We start from the raw sequence: 12,308 nt of genomic DNA on the forward strand, positions 1-12,308 counted from the left end.
TTTCCAAATAGCGTTCTAAAGCCATTACAAGCATGCTGTCTAGAAATTTCAGTAATGATAGCTGGGGTTTTATATGCTCACTGTTCATGGAAGATTCATATTTGCAGCTAGATTTTTTCCACAGAATGGGAACAATTCGCTTTATAATATGAACTAGCTGTTAGCAATAGATATTTCAATATTTAATGATGGGGCACTAAAAAAAATTCTGGAATTCTGCAGTAAAAATGATGGGACTGTTTCCCACTACCAACTAAAATCACGTGCTTGATAAATGAAACAGAGCAAGATCAATCTGTTGTCACTTACCTTCCTTTTTCCCCACATCTAGATAAATGACCATTAATCAGAGCTTCTTGGATAACAAAGGTTTTAGTTTTGTTATTGTCCTTGTAGCAATGAAGGCTTACCACATACTGGGGAGCAGGAGAACCAGTAGGTTGAGGGAAGTGATCATTTCCCCATATTAGGGACTTGTGTCCAATTCTGTCCCCCAGCTGCAAGACTGAGTGTGATGTACAAAGGGAAGCTGAGGAAAGTGAGTTTCTTCATCTTGCAGAAAAGAAGACTAGGAGAGGATCTGATTACTTTTTTCAGCTATATCATGGTGGACAACACGGAAATGCGTATCAGACATGCATAGTAAAAGGACAAGAGGTAATGATCGGCAGCAAAGGAAGTTCCAACTGATAAAAGATTTTTTTTTCGCCAAACAGGAGGGGCTAATCTGTGGAACAGCTGCCTCAGATAATCAAAATTGGACTGGTCAAAGCCCTGGGATACATGTTATAACTTTGGAGTAGGGGATTGAGCTAGATGACTTCCAGAGATCCCTTATAACCCAAACTATTCTGAGATTCTGTTCAGTGATTCATCCCACAAATAACTTGCTAAGAAGTCTTTGAAACCCAAAATTATTGCTCCAGGATTCACACCATTAAGAATGTCTTCAGTTACTGATTTCATTCTTAACTCCATGTTTCTGTTCTGAAATCTGCACACTGTAAATAATCTGTTTGCATGAAGTTAAGGCTGTACAGTTCTAATGGTATGATTTGATGCCCAGGATGTCACACAGCAATACAAAGGCAATCTTCAAACATTTCATAAAGCAGTCATTTTTCTAGGTATTAAATATAGACGTGAACTCAGTAAAACACTTCTTTGTGGTTTGAGATATAATTTTAACATTCTCAAGAAATAAGAGTTTTAGAAATTGCAGTGTTGTCAGCTTGTATATTGTCAGACACCCTGTATGTGCCTGCAAACTACATTGGCACTGTTTAACTTCGTGAGGCATGAACGGATCAAAGACCCCATAAAATATTTTCTGAAAAAAAGAAACAAAACCATACCTGTAGTCAAGAATCAGGTGGCATAACTATTTCTTGTAGAAATTAGAATAATGGATATTATTCTTGAAGGAGGATTTTTATTTACGCCTTTGTTATTTTCTAGTTTTCAGTTTATGTTCTGCATCTGTCAAGCACAAAATCACAAAAATTACCATTCATTCCCTTCATCTACACCCTTTCTGAGCCTTCATGACAATATTAAACAATTTCTTACCAATCACTTTTTATTCTTCTTCTGAGTTAACTTTATTAATGAATAAAGTGTAAAAAATTAGACATTGTTTTCATGAAATTTTTAAGGACGTCTTAAAGCTACTAATATATTTTTTAGTGCTGTGTATTGAAATAATGTAAACAGGTGAGTATAACGCTCAAAATAATTGTATGTGTGACCCTCAATATAGGCATTTTTTGATTTTTCCTTTTGTGTGTAACCTAGCATATTGCCCATTTCCCCAATTTTATTAATATCCTGTGGATACAGTGCTTGTTTGAAGCTGAATGAAAGTCCACAAACTCCCAATTATTTTCAATTTTGCACTTGTTTGATTAGAGTGCTATTGTCTGTAATTTTTACACTTTTTTTGAATCTTCAAAGTGCATGATTCATGCCTTGAAAATGGGTTGTTTTGTGTTTCCCAGCACTGCTTTTTTTTCATCCCTGCCAGTTATAACCTGATAACCTGATTTCATACTGTGCTTTAGCACAACAATACAGTCATCAAACTAAAGCAACACAGTAAGTGGGCACATTAGCCATCATTTTACTTGATCACTTGGGAGAGATTAAATTTATTCATTTTCAGAACAGATAATGAAATATTTAAAACATGGTAGAGTAAACGGTGGCATCATTTTGAAGTTCTGACATGCTCTTTGCCAAAGCACTATACTATATCCTGTACATGTAAGACTGGTGCAGATGTTTCAGAAATTTCTGCAGTTTTTTTTTTCTCAGGCTCATTTGCATTTAGCTTGTCTAAAGTGAAATCCATTCAATTTTATTGAACTGTAATTCTGGTAATTTACAATATTTACATGCTGTGGTTAGATTGAAATCAGTCCTTAATTCAAATTCAATCTAAATTTACAGCATAGTAATTAGGGCTTTGTAACTGACACTGGGGGCCTATTGATTTAATGAAAAACTTAACCTTACAGTAAGTGTTTAATTAGTTGCTGCAGTAGATTCTACGCTGTCCTAAATTGTGGACTTTAGAGAATTAGGTACTAATTTAAATTACATTACTATATAAAGATCAGAACTATTTTTTAAAAGAGTATGTAGCCCTACAGATGAATTAATTTCTCAGTCTTTGAAAAGGATAACAGAAAAAGGCAGTAATGAAAGCAGTTGTCTACCCTGCCTAAATTCAGGTAAAGTAATGCGAGATATCCTGAAAATTACTACCTGCCTTTGTAAAACATTGATTTAAAGATTAAAAAACAAACAAACAAAAAAATTCAGTGAGATTTTCTTCGTGGAAATTCTCCTCAGGAGATAAAATTTGAAATAATATATATGACTACATATTGAAGGTGTCCTCTTGAAGCTGGAATAATGAACGAACGAACTATAAAAAGTAATACGTTTTTAATCATAACTGAACACATATGTGACAGAAAATGAGTATAAATAGCCATTTTATCCACAGAAAATTATATTTTCATTTACAAAATACTCAAATGTAGTAAGCAGATAATGTGTTTCTACAGTTCCATAAAATATCTCAATCTAGATCAATCCCATAAATCTGCAGACTTAGAAAGAATTAATTACCAGTAATAGCAGGTGTTTCTTTCTTGCTATTTATCCCCCTTTTTGTTATCATGTCTTGGTACAGCATGGACACCAGGTCACAAGCTGAAAATTACTCTGTTATTCTCCAGATCTGCCATTAACATTTTGCCTTGATGTACAGCCATTAGAACAAATTACAATTAATCAGCAACATGTCAGTACACACTTTTCTCAAAGCCCTTGCTAGTAAATTTACCCCTCTTTTGCTGGTTAGTAAACCATACTGGAGCAGCAGTGGCGTTACAGCTTTTTGCCTCGCTGCCCGTGTATATGCTCCTGACCTCCAGTAAGCATAAGTTATTTTGTAGTAGGTGCTCCTAATATGTGAACTTGTAGCAAGCCATGCATTTTAAATCCTTAGAGGATCATGTAGAAGGTCATAATGGATTTCAGTAATTATGATTCTACTTTATATTTTCCTAATCAACCTGAATTCATCACCCATTTGCACCCTACACTTGATTTTGTGGGGAAAGCAGAAGAGATCGTTCAGCCAAGTACTACTGTACTATATTGCATATCCACAGAGACCAAACTAAGGTTAAACAAGGGATCATAAATTTTTATAAGGAGGCCCTTAAAGACCTTCTCTTAGGGGACTGGAGAATTTCTGCACCTGAGAAACTGATCCAGTAATCCTGCTTGGCCATTCACTTGCCTTCTTGGTTCCTATAACAAGAGGACAGATATGTCTGCGGATACTGCACGCTCTCTCCAAAAACTGTGCATTCAGGGGACAGGGGAGGTGTAGAAAAAAAGAGATAATGTAAAGTGAAGGTAACTGAAGACCAGGAGCTAGCTCAAACTCCCTCCATTTCCTTCCTATTTTCTGTTCATTACAGTGAAATACCATTAAGACCTAGGTCAGTCAGTGGCAGTGTATGGGAACTGTTGTGGCAGGTATGAAAAAAGTACTGTGAATTTGTATGTTTTCTGGGACAAAAAAAAAAGAGAAAATAAAGTAGGAAGGTAATCTGAGAGATGTATCTCTACAGAAAATTAAACCTTTTTCTAAAACTTGGTAACAAGGCAAGGATTAAATGAAACAATTTTTCCAAAGTAATGGTGTGAAATATGGTTTATAATAATAAAGTGAAGCAAGGTAAATATAGCAATAACTTAATACTCACAGCACATCCATGAAGTAGTGTATAGGTATGATACTGAGGCACAGAGAGTCAATATTATTTTTCCCAGCTTCACAGGCAATCTGTATCAATCTGAATCACATAACTTTTCTAACTGATTTCATAGAATGTAACACAATAGAAGCAGTGAGTCTGGCAATCGGAGATGTAAAATCGCTATTTTTGTTCTGTTCCAGGAACTACACTTCTCCATGATAAGACCTTTTAACAATTCTGTTGGACAACATCTCTGCTGAGTTGCCATTGTGCTGAGCAAGGCCTGGTAGGAAACTCAATTTCAATATATTTCTGGAAAAACTACTTCTTACAGAATTCAACTAAATTCCATGTGTTTTATTAAAATTTTAATTATTTTACTTAATTTTAAAGACACTTTTTTTTTTTTTTTTTTTTCCAAAAATAACAGAATTTTCTTCTTGTTTTCTGCCCTGGGGTTGTCTTAACCTCTCCGTTATCCTGGTCATGGCTTTTCAGGTCATTCAGTGTTCCCAAGTCTAGACATAATAATTTTCCCATGTGAGATTTATACACAAAAGCCATAGAGCTAAGGAATCTGCTGATATGCTGTTGAGGTATTTTGTCTATCCTAGTAAGGAGCAGAAAAAAATTTATTTTATCATTGCCTTTTTTGCCTGCTGGTGAAGAAAGGCATAGATGAAACACAGATGTGAAAGAACAGGTATTGACCTATCTCGATATTTATTGTAAAAATAAATAAGACCTTATCTTACTTTATTCTTTTAATCTGCAAGTAGCTGTCAAAATACATGAAAACAATTACTTTTCTGTAGTCATTGAGTAAAGTGAAAATAGAAGGTAGATGTTTTTGTCCTGGTCTTACTTCTTACATGTTAAATTACACTGCTTCTCTTGTTCTTCATCATTTTATGAGTAAGTCTGCACAGTGTCACATGAAACACTTTCTATATTCAGAAATGATAAATGGTTTCTGCCTGAATTAGCATTACAACCGAGTGACACACATCTCCATCAGAAACAGTTCTCATAGCTAGAAGTCAATGTACAGTTTATTGGGCAGGTCAAAATCATAACTGTAACAAGCGGATTAGTTTCAAATCTTGGTATTTCAAGAAAAAGGTCATTTTTATTTTTTTTTTTTCAAAGAAAGGAGAAGGAAGCCAGGACCTGAAGAATTTTAACCCATCTGAACTAGAGTACTGTGCTAAATATGAAATAAGTAAAGTCAGGGAAGGGAAAGGAGACACTATGTCAGTAATCAGGTACACAGAACCACAAAATAAAATAGAGATGAAGCAGCACTGGAAAAGCCCCAATAATGTAGTGAAATTTAAAGATATTTACATGGAGACTAACATCAGAAAACTGACCAATTCCATCTTTAAACATACTCTGTCTCAATCATGTTGTCCCAGTAGTAGTCATCTGTGACATCTTTTCTCTGGAAAAGGAAGACAGGCAGAAGACTTTTAAAGAGTCCTAGAACCATCCTCCACCTACACTGCTTTTGCCAATGGTTACTTGTTTTGATGAGTCAGCACTGCTTATCAGCTAAAGCAGCTTAATTAATCAGTACAATAAGCATGATCTCAGCATGGAAACTTGCCATGTTTGTTGCTCTATCATTGTTTTACCATTTAGTAAGTTAAAACATAATTAAAGTATTGTATAATATTGTGGGTAATGCCTGGTAGCTTGCAGCAGTAGAGTCAGCACATTCAACCTTCTTCGGTTTTCCTGGATAAAACTGCCAAAATAGAACCCACATTACCAACATCTCCATAGGCTGATCTGATTAATATTCCCAAGAAAAACAAGTTAACTGGAGGATTTCTGTGTCCTAATGATCCTTAACTTCTGGAATATGCTTTTATAGAAAACACTGGAAGTTGAAAATAACTTTCATTAACCACAAGGTGCTCAAAATTTTGATTAATTTTGGCAGATGGCCAACAGAAATTGTTTAAAGGCATTTTTTGTGTCTTCGGTCTCCAGGTTTACTGGAATATAGAATACAGCCACCTTTGTCAGGGTACACAGTAAATTCTTTTGGAAACAACAGATCATTCTGTCATTATGAAGTGCATAAATAGAGATACAAAGTAAAAATTAAATATATGCTTCTCAAGTTGTCAATATATTTCAAGACATATGCTCAATCTGTAATGATTTTTTTGTATATATATATCAGACCAAAAAAAAGAAAAAGATTATTTGAACCAGCATAACAAATGCCTGTGGTTTCCTACCTCAAAAAAAAAAAAAAAAAACAGATTCATGCCATGACTCTCCACAACTTTCCACAGTTCATGCCATGACAACATGCTCTGTGGTTTTTTGAGAGGTTGATTACAGACTAGTACAGATTGAAAGGAAGGGAAAAGTGATATTATGTGACATTTAAGGACTGTGTTATTCTGCTTTCTCTCAGACTTTGGGGTTTAAGACTGCACATTTTTCTTTTTCATATAAAACCAATCCATACTGAAACAGAAGTACTTTTTAATAGAAATTAAAAATTACTCAGAGACTAACAAAACAGCATATTCTTTCTAAAACAAAATAGCCATGTTTCTTTGGGGGTACTTTCAAAGATGTAATGCACAATTCAAAAAAAAAAAAAAAAAAACAAGGAAAAGGAGGGCACTCCAATTTACTGTGTTTTTTCCTCTGTCATCTGATCATCAGGATGTTCACTTACATTTTGGAAAACCAATTCAGTTTCCTTCTCTTCCAGCTCAGTATAGATCTGATTAGATATCTACTCGTTCCAGATGAGTACTCTGACTCCAGAGTTTGCTGATGTCAGTTGCTCTTAACCTTCACCTGTTGCTTTTGTTCCTGTTGCTGGGTGAATGTAGACTGACTGCAGATAAGTGGCCTAGCTACTGGCTTGAAATTGTGTGACTAAATGCAGCTTATCTATATAAAATTAAATTAATTAAATAATGTAAATAAATAAACGAAACCAAAGAACCTCATTCCAAACCTGTTGTAGAGTTTCAAGCTAGTTATGAGCAGCCACCAAACATATACTGTACTCTGACAGGTAAGACTGTGATTTATACCATTCCTATGTTATTGGTGGACCAGGAGAATTTCCTTGGTATTATTCAGCTTATTTACAAAACCTAGATCCCGTAGGAACAGAACACTGTGGAAAGAATAATGAAAAAATGGCCCTTTTAGACACTGCTGTGTTACAATTTTCACAGTTTTTATATAAACAAGAACCTTAGATGCCAATGCTGTTCATTTCAGCTTGGATTTGAGCAAAATTTTAATAAATTTCAATGCAATTTTATTTGAAACTCTTCAGGGAATGGAAGTATGCAAATTTAAAATTGGGGGTTTCTTTTTTTCTTTTTTTTCCCCAAAAATAATTTTTTTTGTGTTGTGCCATTTGGCATTTTTCTAATGGGATATCTTACAATAACCTTCATGTTCTAGCCTTCAAATATATACAGGCTTAGTGCAAAAGGTTTGGGGAATTTTATTTGTTGTGACTTAGAATCTTACTACTGACTGTGAAGTGCCCTTGATGTCATAATATTGTTGGCATTCTCAAGAACAATGCTTTGTGACTGGAGAAAGGATCTTTTCCTTTATAAATGGATCATTTTGTTGTCATGAAATATCATTACAATAACAAACATTATAATAAAACTAACATGCCCTTCTGCTACTGCCAGTCTTTCCCACCAAAATACACATCAGTATGATAGCAGAATGAAAGCAAATGTGATATGATAGGTTAAGAGAACATAGATATATAATTCCTGGCTTGTGATATTTTTCATCTGTAATTAGGCAATTCTCCTTCTTTTCTAATACAAGAGTTTTCCACTTGTATTTGCAAGCGGCAATTCAAAGACAAGGGGAGTGTAACAGTTTCTCTATCTTAAAACATAATAGATGCTTTCCCAACCTTCCATTAAGTTAAATAGTGTAAAGCTTTCCACAAGATCATGGAATTTCTACTTCAGTGGCACCAGAAATGAATGTGATCAAATGATAAGAGTGCTTTACCCTCCAAATTTAAATTTCTGCTACTTCTGCCCAAGGCAGAATCAGCATACTTGAAAGTTCAATTCACATAATGGCAAAAAAGGTAGAAATATTGCAGAGCAGCTCACTGTGCAGTTTTTGCTAATATGATAATAGTTATGCTACTTTTGAACATCTTCTGAATTTTCCATAAATTTTTGCTAGATACATATACATGTATACGTATGTATATTTGTATATTCCCATACATTTCCAGTAACTTTGCTCTTATACTGGCATAATGGCTAAAAAGAAATTGTATTTAAAATTTAATTAAGAATTTTGGTTCACACAGTGAAATCCTGAGAATTTATTTTTACAATAAAACATTGCTAAAATCATTCCTCCCAAGACAGTACTAAAATATATTCTAGATATGCTTTTCATAAACATGGTGTAAAGACAATTAGTAATTTATTATTATTCACTGTCTTTATGTCAAACATCCAAGCTCCATCCAAAAGGATTTTTTTCTTGTTCTTTCATCAACTTTTCTTCAATTGTATAATACATTCTTATTAACATAATACAGGGGGTGGGCGTGGAAATAATATGCAATAATTTTTACAAACTCTGCAGACAGTTTACCTGTTTCTCAACTTTATCTCACTTGTTTTGCATAAGGTGAAGCTGGTTAAACTTTTGAAAACAACAACAGGATCTCTTCAGTAGTCATGGAAGATATTTGTCTTACCTGAATTTCTAAGATCTGTTTTAAGCCAAAAGTTAGAATAGTCAGTAGTTCTCTGTTCAAGATTGTAATCCTCCTATTTGCAAAGTATTTAAACGAACATGGGGTAATATTAAAAAAAAATTATGTAGTCCTTCTGCCACAGTTATTAAGAAAAAAAAAATAGTATCAAACTAAAATAATTTTAAGGAATTAATAACAGGTCTAGCGACAGGACCTTTTCTGAAATAATTACTTTATTAAAGGGCCAAGTATAACCACTTCACCTGTTGAAAGGAAACTGTATTTTGCAAAGCTGAACAAGTAGGTCACTATATTACAGAACATTTACAAATCCTAAGGTTATCTGATATACACCTCAAACCTTTGTTTCCATAAGAAAAGCTATTCAGTCTTGAGGTCAGCTCCAATCTGAAAATCAGTTTTTCTACTAGCAGCTGAGGAGATACACACATGCTCTGGTTCTCTGAAGGCCAAGGAGCTGCAAGGGCCTCCTGCCTGCCTGGCTGACCATCCACACTGTGTAGGGCTCCTGGCCAACTCTGGCAGAAAACAGTAGGTGCAGCTACAGGCATTCCATCCACAGGTTGCCTGCAATTTGTCTGGCCAGTCAGGCAGCCAGGAAAGATGTTCATGCATGCTAATTAAGTGTATAAACACATTGCCTTCCACAGTCTGTCTAGCTGGATTTCCTGTCTTTGTGAACATAATAGGATTACTTGTGCCCAAGAGAAAAACTTTCATTTTACTCCTATGTGCTGTTTGTCCGCTTTCCTAATTTTCTGGCAAAGCAGTCTCTGCTTTTTTCTGGTATTTGGAAAGAGGGATTGCTAAGTGCACTGGGGTTTGCAGAGAGGAATAGGGAGAAGGAGGAGAACAAGTTGCTTGTAAGGAGGAAGATAAGAAGGAAGACGTAGAAATCTTTATAGTATTACAGTAAAGGAGAGAGCAAGGGCATTGCAGCAGTAAGACAGGAGCTGGGTGACTCAGTGTGGGTAACTGAGCAAGCCTGAATATTATAGACTAGTGTCAACTATTTGGTGGAAATTGTCCCATTTGACAATAGGGAAATTCTGTCTTCATGGAAACTCATTTGTGAAGAGGGAATAGGCTGTTTTCATCATTACTTTGGAAATGTTCCCTCTCCATTTGTGTTCTAATTGCACCTAGTAGTTGTTTGTACTGCCAAGATACTGCACTACTCAAACCGACATGAATGTGTGAAGAAATCTGGAACTGTTCATTTGGTCTCCAGTGGGAAGAAACCTTGACAGCACTGTATGCTGTACTTAATTATATAAAATCTGTGGGTTCTTTTTACTATTTATACTAGTTTTATGCTCTGTCACTGTCTCTGAAAACTTTTAAATACTGAATTATTGCCACAGACATGTAGTGTAACTCTAAGCAAGTCATTTTTACCTCATAGGGCCTTGGTCTTTCATCTGTTAAATGGGGATATTTCTACTTAATTCTTCTTGCTATTTGTGCTTCCTGTTTTCTGATTCAGATTTGGATTTTTAGCTTTTGGGGATAGGAGCAGCAGCTACCTACAGAAAAGTGCAACACATAAGGTGGAACCCTTTGTGTTGTTGATAGAGCTGGATGTTAACACATTGCAAATACCTAAAAATTCTGGGGCAGTTTATGATTATATAAACAGTTTTTCTACGGTTCAAAATACATGTTGTTTTCTGGGTTTAATTAAGCAGAGATGAGAAGCAAACAGTGGACCTAATGTTGAAAACACTTTGTGTTTTTATTGCATCTGTGCTGATTTGAATCTCTGCATGCTATGCTGTCTGTACAACTAAAATGCTTATTTTATGGTCCAGGTTAAAGTGCAGCAGAAATTTCATGAACATAATCATACTTGAAAAATGTTGTCTATGCATGGCAGAATTCTCGTAACAGCTGAGCCAAGAAGATTTCTGCCACTGAAGAATCCAATTTCTTGATTCACCTTTCTCCAAAGATATCAAAGCCAATATCTTTTTCATGTAGAATACTTTGTGCACTCCCAGAGGTATGCAATTCTTAAAACCTCAGAGGTTTCTGATAAACATTCAGATAACAGTAAGCTTACTAAATTCATTTTATGATCTCATTAATCTGTGACCATCTTTCCATTTCATTTTGAAGAATGGCTGAGAGTATCACTGTACTGCATTGCTTAAATATTATTATCATCTTTGCTTGGTTTCTTGATGTGAATAACTGTCAATATCTGTGAGGTTTTATATTTTGTACATATTTCATGATTTGGGAAGTTCATATTTAAATCACTCAAGATTCTGAGAGGTCAGGATATTTTTTCTTGTACATTCTTTCACTTATTAATTAAGTAAGAGTAGAAAGTTTTGTAGAAATTCTTTCAGTAAACACTGTTTACTCATCTCTTGCACACAATTAATCAAAATCCCTATAAATCACAAGTTTATTTATTACAGAGTTCTTATGCATTCTCAGAGTGCTATAAATCTGTGTTGAAGATGTGCATCTGTAGCATACATTATGCCTGGAGCATGCTTCTGCTCCACCCCAAACCCTTTTCAAATCTACATTATAGAAATATTATCTCCTGTCACTCAGGCAAGAACTTTAAGCAAACTCAGTAGCACACCAAACTTAACACCCTGTCGTGGTTTGAGCCTGGTCAGCAGCCAACCACCATGCATCAACTCCCTCTCCCATCTCTTCCAGCAATAAGAAGGGACAGAGAGCAAGGCTTTGGATTCGAGATAGGACTGGGATGGGGAAAAAAATCACCCTTTATGGGCATGAGCAAAAGGCAGACTCATAAGGGGAAGAAAAAAAGAACATATATTTATTACAGACACTAACAACACGTAACAGAGTAGGACAGTGAGAAGCATTGCCACATCTTGAGAACACCTTCCCCCCACCCTCCCTTCTTCCTGGGCTCAGCTCTGCTCCCGATATCTCTACCTCCTCCCCCAGTGGCGCAGGGGCGGGGGATGGGGGGGGGGTGCAGTCAGTGGTGCTGCTTCTTTCACCTTCGGTGGGGGGGAGCTTCTGGAACTTGTTCCCCCTGCTCCAGCGTGGTCCCCCTCTCACAGGAGACAGTCCTCCACAAACTTTCTCCTACATGAGTCCCTCCCATGGGCCGCAGCGTTCCCCACACTGCTCCATTGTGGGTCACTAACTTTCTCTGACTGGATTCCCTCCCACGGCTGTAGCCCTTCCCGAGCTGCTCTGGCGTGGGACACCCCCGCATGCTGCAATCCTCCCAGCACTGAATTACAGCAGAGGGGATTCCTTTTCCC

The 12,308-nt window shown here is 36.0% G+C and overlaps 1 protein-coding gene across 7 annotated transcripts in view; it reads left to right on the forward strand.

Annotated features, from left to right (window-relative positions):
• TENM3 (teneurin transmembrane protein 3) overlaps positions 1–12,308 on the forward strand; it is a 1,343,701-nt gene that overhangs the window by 597,480 nt on the left and 733,913 nt on the right. For all 7 annotated transcript variants that reach the window (XM_032988404.2, XM_032988405.2, XM_032988406.2 and 4 more), the window contains exon 7: positions 4,481–4,566. The gene's annotated coding sequence lies outside the window, so the exon portion shown is untranslated. The remainder of the gene's footprint in view (positions 1–4,480; positions 4,567–12,308) is intronic.

The sequence above is a fragment of the Tyto alba genome, unplaced genomic scaffold, assembly GCF_018691265.1.
Source record: "Tyto alba isolate M040663 unplaced genomic scaffold, T.alba_DEE_v4.0 Super-Scaffold_6, whole genome shotgun sequence".
Lineage (NCBI taxonomy): Eukaryota > Metazoa > Chordata > Aves > Strigiformes > Tytonidae > Tyto > Tyto alba.